The sequence below is a fragment of the Arachis ipaensis genome, chromosome B7, assembly GCF_059453495.1.
Source record: "Arachis ipaensis isolate K30076 ecotype BB chromosome B7, ASM5945349v1, whole genome shotgun sequence".
Classification (NCBI taxonomy): domain Eukaryota; kingdom Viridiplantae; phylum Streptophyta; class Magnoliopsida; order Fabales; family Fabaceae; genus Arachis; species Arachis ipaensis.
The window spans coordinates 73,883,814-73,893,343 of NC_142442.1; the positions used below are offsets into that span (position 1 = coordinate 73,883,814).

Below are 9,530 nucleotides of genomic sequence, written 5' to 3' on the forward strand. Positions count from 1 at the left end.
TGGTTGCAGTGGATCTTTCGCTCTTTTTTTATGATCTTAGTATTATTTTTCCCTTGCTATTGTAGTATCTTTAGAGGGGTAGGACCTCTTAGTAATTTGGTTCCGGTTTAGAAAACCCGTATGAGGGTTGGGACAGACTTCCTATTTTGTGTCGTACATATGTATATAATCTAGTGTAGTACTTGGTCTTTTGGTGGATGACATGTATTTCCAAGCTTAACTCATGAGTATGTTTGTTTTTATGTACATATGTTATTTTCTGTTACCGAGTACTTATCTATGATATGACTTTTTTTAACCTTGTGAGCAACTAATGATTTTTCATGATAAATAAGTTTATTACGCTAAATAGGTAAAGGTTTATAATAACATTTGCTTATGAAGTCCGAGTCTAGAGCCAAGTAGGTCCTTACGACAAGTAACACCTAAAAAATTGACATTGGTCATGACGTGTCGAAAGTTAGGATGTTACAAGTTGGTATCAAAGCCGTTCGTCCTTTGAGCCTTGGGATGAACTGACTATGCTTCCTTGCTTAGTCTGAATCTTTTATACCATGCGGATAGGATATTTTGTAATATATTCTGCATTAAGGTTTGTGAACATCCATTGTAGTAATATTAATACTTCATTTTGATATATTAAGACTGATCACCTTAATATTGATTGTTGGGTATTGATAGGACTCGAATGGCTGTGAATAGGCGAGGACACCCTCGACTGGGAGGAACAAGTAAGGGGACATTCCCTGATACAGCAGCTATTCTCGAATCCGTAAATGCTATGGTCGCTGTTGTACGTGATTTAGTAGCTGCTATCAACCGAGTAACTGAATGTCTTGATCGCCACAATGGAGTTGAAAATAACCATGAGCCTAGACATGAAAATGGAAATGGCGACGAAGGTGAAGGTGGACTACGTAACAATAACCGGCCAATGACTTTAGCCACTTTCTTGAAGATAAATCCACCTCCAATTCCATGGAGTCACTAGTGATACACGAGCTGATGACTGGTTTAAAGAGATAGGACGGTCAATGCGAGCACAGCAAGCCCCCCGAAGAACAGCGAGTGGAATTTCCTGCTTACATGCTGAGGAATGATGCACAACATTGGTGGCAGGGAGTACTCCAACTACTAGGAAGAGAAGCTATTAACATCACTTGGGAGGAATTTTCGGCTGAATTTCATAAGAAGTATTTTCCTCAGTATTTCTGTACCGCTAAGGAATTAGAGTTGCTTCAGCTGAGACAAGGGAACATGACAGTCACTGAATATACTCGCAAGTTTGAAGATTTATGTCGATTCTCGAACGTTTGTCAAGGAGCACCAGCTGCATTCGAGAAATGGAAGTGCATCAAGTTCAAAGAAGGACGTAGGGAAGAACTGTTAACTTATGTGGGCCCAATGGAAATCCAGAATTTTGCGGAATTACTTAACAAGAGCCAACTGACAGAAGGATGCATAAGGAAGCTGGTGGCAGCTCGAACTAACCAAAAGAACCTTTCATCAAGGGACTTCCATCGTAACCTCGCCCCTCAAGGAAGAAACTTTAAAGTAACTCGGCAGCTAGATCTGGGTAAACAATCGTACTCGACCCAACCAAAACTGATATGCGCTGTGTGGGGAAAGAATTATGGAGGCAGACATTGTCTACTGAAATTTGGAGTTTGTTATAACTGCGGTAAGTCCAGACACATAGCCAAAGAATGTACACGACGAAGGGCCGAACTTGTTTCCCCTGGATAGCAACAGCTAGGGAGGGTGTTTGTTGTAGATGAAGGAAATACTACCAAAACCGATCTCTTCCCTCGAGGTAACAAAATTTTTTTTAGGAGGGTAGAAGTAACCACCCTACCCCACGAGGCCTGTGATTTCTGATTCTTTACAGTGTTCGCTGACGCGCATAGAATTATATATATATATATATATATATAATTAGAACATGTAACGCTAAAACTTTTTTTTAGTGCTTCCGGGTGAAGAATCTTGGTAATTAGATAATTACTGCTATAGTTAATTTACTTCCTTTAAAATTAACTATTTCTTACTAACTCATAAGTAATGAATTAGTAGAGAAATTATTCTAATGCGTTACCAACTATTAACCCGGTCTTTCCTTCCTCCCTTTTAAAGCTACAGTTTTCTTTCTCTTCTTCCGGTTCAACCAAACCAAGCTCCTCTTAATTAATCCAAACCCAAGGGAACCCTGATTATACCCATCTTCTCTTCTTCTCTCACCACCTAATGTTACTCAGGAGGAACCATGGTCACCGCTTCATACACTAGATGCTGTGAAGTGATGTTGCAAGGGGAGGAAGCCACGAAGCATTGCCTCACCAGCTCACCCTTCACCACCTTCTACACATATATATAGCAAAGCCACACCTTTCAATTCTTCTGGAAACCACACGAAGAGAAGAAAGCAAGCAAAAGTGGCGTCTAATCAAGGAAGGGAAGGAGGAAGACGGCAACAGAGTACATCACCATCAAGGAGAAAGAAGAAGACCATCAAAGGAGCTGTAACCCAAAGCCAAAGAAGAAACCCTACCTTTTCTTCTTTCTGATTCCCTTGGAGTTTTTCTTATTAGGTAAGAGTCAGTAACTCTGTACCTTATTATTCTTCCTAATTCAGAGGCTCTACCCTTATTAAACTTCAATTTCTTTGAATGAGGACCAAACCAACCAAATTCATCCCAGCACAAGAGTAAGACTCCTTCTCTTGATCTATGTGCAGCTCGGCCAATTGGCCCCATGAACTGACAAAATCTCTACTTCCGTTTGTTAGGATTTTCTGAATTAAGGTAGTTAAGGACAGACCTTGGTTTGTGAATTTTCAAAAAAAAAAAAGTAAGGATTAGAATTGCAGATTAAGCTATGGGTGACTATTTAGATGTAATTTTTTATGGATGATGATAAATTAGTGTGATTGATACTGCTGAAGTTCTGTTAATTGGTTGAATTATTTTGTTAGATGTGGTGCAGATTTTTAATATTGCAAAAGTGTGATTTATATGGTGTACATTATGTAAATTTCTGACATATATAGAACTGAGGCATTTTGGACAGGGTTATGATGTAATTTATATAGATATGGTGATGAGTAATGAGAGTTACTGATTGGTATGAGTTGGGAGTTTAGAGGATTGAATTTGATTATTGAAAGTTAGAGAGCCTTGCTGCAGGAATTTTAAAATAGATTGGACAGCAACTTAAAATATATTCTGGGAGCAATCTGGCCTGTTTTTACATGTAAGACTATTTTTCTAGTAAAAATCAAGAGGTCAAAATTCTCCCATAAAAATTTCATGGGATTTGGCCAAGTGGTTTGGAAGATATGAATTTTTGAAGTTTAGTGGTTGCTGCAGAATTTTCTGGTTTTCTAGTTCTGTAGTACCAACTTCCAGACGCTATACTTTTGATTTATTTGAAATTTTGAGTTAATTCTAATAGGTTTTTAAATATTTATCAATCTATTTTAAGTGAGTACAAGTTTCATGTCCATATCTATTTTGTAGACTTAATTAAGTCACTTGGAAGCTGGGTTGCTTGCTGGAAACTCTGAACTGATTTATGAAAACAAGGCACCACTTCCAATTGACAATTAATTAATCAAATGAAGTGATTTGAACCAGAAACTTATGGATTCTAAAACTTAGGGTTGTTTTCAGTATAATCTCACCAAAATTTAGAAGCAACGGATTAGAATTGAAATTATTATGGATTTTATAAAAACACTGCTATTTGCTATTTTTCTGAATCCTTATAAATGCAATAGAAGAATTCTAAAACTTGTATAAAATTCAAATCTAATCCAAATATATCAAAACCAAATTCAAATTAAAGATTAGGATCTCTAGAATGATATTACTAAGAGAGATAGTCTGTGCATAAGTATTCACAACATAAAAACTACATAACAAAACAGCAAAGTGCTGTTCCAAAAATCTAAGAACAATAGTCTCGGGTTTTCTTTAATATCTAGTGTCAAACTTCTCAGAAAAATATGATTTTTGAATCTTTAGAAACTTGAGTTCAATACGAACACGTGGACATAAAGTTGGCATGAATCTTAGTTCGTTTGTTACATTAATTATTAAATAGAAAATTGATCGCCAAGAAGGTATTAGACTAAACAAGTCTGGAAAATGAATAAGAATGTAAGAGGTCCCTAGGAAGGTTTAGAGTTAAAAACAGTGATGTGGAGGCATAAAGAGAAAATAAGAGAATGAGGAATAATGAATGAAACAAAAGTTGGGAATTATATATTGAAAGGGCCTTCTGCCAAACTGCTAATGCGAAAGTGCCTGCCTAACGGATAGCCTGAGATTGCTAATGCGGGAATGTTTGCCTAATTGATAGCACTGTTTCTTACTGTGATACACATTAAAATGTTATTATGATGAGGCCTAACTGACATGAATAACCATGATGCCAAGGTATCTAATTGACACAGTAAAGGGACCATATTCGGGGTTCACTCCGAGTAACGTCGGCTTGCGGGTAGACAACCGACGAATGAGCTCATGGCCTGCGCTAGGAACATGCATGCATCATCTTGTTTGTGCATATGAATTTCTTGTGAATTGTTTATTGCCATTTGCTAATTGTGTAAACTATTTACTTGTTGTATGTATGTTTGTGCCCTGTGTTCTGTGTTTGTTCTTTTTCTGTTTCACGACAACTTAGAGACAAAGACCTTAGGCCCCTTTTTACCTTACTGAGAACCCCAAGTTCTCACCCTTCTTTTCTTTCTTTCTTCCCCCTCCCCAGACAGGTCCGGTAGAGGAGCTCATTGAGTTTCGTTCTATCCTGAGCTATGAGGATCCAACGCACGGCAGAGTCTTCATATGGAGCACGCTTTGGACCACTTTCTTGGATGATGTTCAGAGATCACTTCAGAGTTGGTTGCAGTGGATCTTTCGCTCCTTTTTTATGATTTTAGTATTACTCTTCCCTCGCTTTTGTAGTATTTTTAGAGAGGTAGGACCTCTTAGTAGTTTGATTCCGGTTTAGAAAACCCATGTGAGGGTTGGGACTGACTTCCTATTTTGTGTCGTACATATGTATATAATCTAGTGTAGTACTTGGTCTTTTGATGGATGACATGTATTTCCAAGCTTAACCCATGTGTATGTTTGTTTACATGTATATATGTTATTTTCTGTTATCGAGTACTTATCTATGGTATGACTTTAAGTTTTAACCTTGTGAGCAACTAACGATTTTTCATGATAAATAAGTTAATTACGCTAAATTGATAAAGGCTTATAATAACATTTGCTTATGAAATCCGAGTCTAGAGCCAAGTAGGTCCTTACACAAATAACACCTAAACAGTTGACACTGGTCATGACTTGTCGAAAGTTGGGGTGTTACATCAAACACCTTAGACAAGTCAATCAGTAGACTAGATACACTCTTGGTTTTGACAAGCATGTCATCAACATAGACCTCTTTAAATCTTCCCAACTAAGTTGAAAATACCTTATTCATCAATTGTTGGTATGTTGCCTCTATATTTTTCAACCCAAAGGGCATAACCACATAGTTATAGTTGGCCCTAGGAGTGATGAAGGACGTTTTCTCTTGATTGGGCTTATACATTGGGATCTGATTATACCCTGAGTAAGCATCCATAAAGGAGAGGAACTTAATTATACCCTGAGTAAGCATCCATAAAGGAGAGGAACTTATACCCTGAAGCTGAATCCACCAAGACATCAATGCTAGGCAAGGGATAGAAAACTTTGGGGAAAGCTTTGTTGAGGTCGTTATGGTCTACACACATCCTTCATTTCCCATTTTGTTTCTTTACCAGAACTACATATGCTAGCTTGATGAATGGATTTTCGACGGTTTAGAATTTCACAAATAAAATCGCGTTGCAAGTATAGTTTCCAAACCAACAAATAATCATTTCATACAAAAGATTGTTTGTCACAAGTACAAATCCCTAAAATTATAAACCGAAGTATTCAAACCTCGGGTCGTTCTCCCTAGGAATTGCGATATACTGTTCTTGTTATTGGTTATGTGGTATGTTTGGGGTTTTTGAGATAATAGACAAGAAATATAAATGGCAAAGGAAATAAACTAACAACTAACAAAGCCCTTGGAAAGGTATGAGAATTGGAAGTCCTATCCTAGTTATCCTCCTCAATTGTGACCACAATTGTCCATTGCTCCCACTTAGTTAACCTCTAACCATGGAGGAAAGTCAAGTGGATGGATTAACTTGACCACAAGTCCTAGCCTAATCATGATGAAAGACTAGCTTTAGTAGCATTCAAGCTAATTAGCAACTTCTAATTATCAATCAACAAAGGAATTAGATAACTCAAGAGTCACTAATTACTCTACCAAAGCCAAGAAGAACAAAATCTAACTCATAGCTAAAAGAAGCATTTCATCAAACACATAAGAGGCAATAAAGGTAAACATATAAATTGCAAGAATTAAAGAGAGATCTAACTACAAAGGCAATAGATCCATAATAGAAAATCAAATCAAACATGAGAAGACATGGAAATCATAAATTGTATTGGAAAAGAAATAGAGATCTACATAAGAATTCATAAGGAAAAAGGAAAATTGAAGCAAGAGAAGAAGGAGATCTAGATCTAGAACAAGAAAACTAAAACCTAATCCTAATCCTAATTCTAGAGAGAAGTGAGAGCTTCTCTCTCTAGAAACTAACTTTTCCTCCAAAACTAATCTAAACTAAACTAATTTATTCCAAAGTTGTGATTCCCCTTCAGTCCTTGGGTTAAATAGCATCAGAGATGAGTTAGATTTGGGCCTCGAAAGCCCAGAAATCACCCCCAGTGAATTGCCTTTAAGTGAATCACGTGCGAGTATCGACGCGTACGCGTCGCTTGGCAATTTACGTTGCACGCGTATGCGTCATGTACGGGTACGCGTCGCCATGCGACCTCATCGTTTCACGCGTGTGTGACTGCTGTGCATGCGCGTGGAGTGAATTTCTCCGAATCCTTGATTTTCCATGATTTCTCCACTTTGCATGCTTTTCTCTTCATTCCTTTGATCTATTCCTAGCCTTTTCAACCTGAAATCACTAACACACACATCAAGGCATCTAGTGAAATCAAAGGTGAATTAAATTTAGCTAATTAAGGCTTAAAAAGCATGTTTTCACACTTAAGCACAAATTAGGAGACAATCATGAAACCATGCTATTTTAGTGGCTAAATATGGGAAAAGAGTGATAAAATCTCCTAAATTCAGCATAGGATGCACCACCAAATAGCGGTGCATCAAATCTCCCCACACTTAAACCAAGCATGTCCTCATGCTTAAACCAAGAGATAGACAAAGGGTATCATCATTTATTAAAATGTAAACTAACTAAGTGCAATCTATCTATATGCAACTATCTAAATGCATACACTTGCTTGGTCAAAATAAATCAATATCCAAGAAAATCAATATAAGCACAAGGGCTAAGGCAATAGAAAATCTAATCCACAATTGAATTGAGTTATTAAATATTTTTATAAACTTGCAAGAAGAGATGATCATAGGTGAAAACATGTAATTGAGCAATCGAACCCTCACTGGATGTGTTTGCACTCTAGTCGCTCAAGTGTTTAGGGTTGATTCTCTCAATTCTCTCCTAATCATGCTTTCCAAGATTTGTTTTTCATCTAACAATCAACAAATATTTCGTGCATGCATACAATTATCATGAGGTCTTTTCATAGGTTGTAATGGGGCTAGGTTAAGGTAGGATGCATATTTGGTCAAGTGGACTTGAAATTTGAATCCTGATAAGCTTAGACTTCCCTCCTAACCTATGACATCCTATACAACTTCAAAACTAACCTAACTACCCATTTTTCACTTTTTCACATACTCATGAATTTCCTTTTCTTAATCACAACTCATATGCATTGATTGTTATTGCTTCACTTTGGGGCATTTTGTCCCCTTTTTATTTCTTTCTTTTTCTTTTTCTTTCTTTTTCTATTTTTTTTCTTTTTATTTTCTTCTCATTTTTTTTGCAATAAGGGATATACAAAAGCATCAATGCATATGGTTTTACATTTAATTAACACATGAGCATGTACCCATTTCCCAATATTTTCAACAAAAATACAAAGTTACCCTTTTCTCAACCAATGTCCTAAGTTTTCCCGCACTTGAATGACACACACACACTAGCCTAAACTAATCAAAGATCCAAATAAGGACATTTATTGCTTTCTACTTTAAGGCTTGTAATGTGCTAAAATTAAGAACAAAGTGGGTTAATCGTAGGCTCAAAGTTGGCTAACAAAGGAAGATAAAAGGTAAGACTTTTTGGGTAAGTGAGCTAAATGAAATGATGGCCTCAATCATATAAATGCATGTCTACACAAAATAATGAACATAAAGAATCAAACAAATCAAGATTACAATCATAGAAAGAGGATAATGCACACAAGAAGGAAGTAAGTGGTTATAAGATGTAACCACACAATTAGGCTCAAAACTCACAAGGTTGTGTGTTCTTAACTCAAAAATCATGATCCACAATATATATATAATTCAAGCAAGTTCAATGAAATATTTTTCACTCAAATCAATTGGAATGTCAATGCCTTATAGATAAATTCTTGAAAAATTTCATTATTTTGACTAAGCTTATTATGTATATATATGCAGAATTAAGAAAATGAAACTAAAAATCCTAAAAGACCTAAAAATGAAATGTAAAAGTGTTGGGATTAGAAACTTGTCACCCAAAAAATGCCGACTGCTCGGACAACCTCCCCACACTTAAAAGTTTTCACCGTCCTCTGTGCATCCAAAGATGAGCAAGGGGGTACGGCGACTCTCCGAGTTGCTACCCTCAGCTAGTAGGTCAACCGGTTGCTGCATGTTCTTTCTTCTGCTTTCATTTTTGCGTGTGGTGCATGAATCATGAAAAATAGAAAATAACACCATAAGATAAAAAAATACAAAAGCAAGGAAGCGTAACTTGTTTGAATGAGGTAAATCACTAGAATGGGGTGAGTGACCCAATGCGTGACATTAATGAAACAAGTGTGTAAGTTCTAAGATGCATGCGGTCTAGAACACACACTAACATAAAAAGGCCCATGTCACAATTACACAAAAAGGAACATGCACTTCACTCATCCTAGTATGCTTGAGATGTTCCAAACTTGTGGGTTAAGACAACCAAACAAGCAATAAAGAAGCATGAAAGCATTCAAGCCAAAAACAACATATGGATGCATATGATTATGAAACACAATGTATTAATATAAATACAAAACATCCATCAAGAAATTGCCTAATCAAAGAATAGGATTCAAATCACATGGTGGCCAAATCATGCAATTCAAAACGATTTAGAGTGCTTGAAGGAAAATCTAGTGTACTTGGTATTCACAAAATTAAGCATGAAAAATTCAAAACCAAGTAACAAATTATAACCTCAATCAATAAATTCAACAATGAATATCTAAAAACAATTATGCTAAGATAGCATACAATTAGGAATAAGCAGCAATATATAGCAAACA

General features: G+C 36.4%; 1 pseudogene; it reads left to right on the plus strand.

The window, feature by feature from the left end:
- The first annotated feature begins 688 nt into the window (after window positions 1-688).
- LOC107607260 (uncharacterized) lies at window positions 689-1,878 on the plus strand (annotated as a pseudogene).
- Window positions 1,879-9,530: the final 7,652 nt, after the last annotated feature.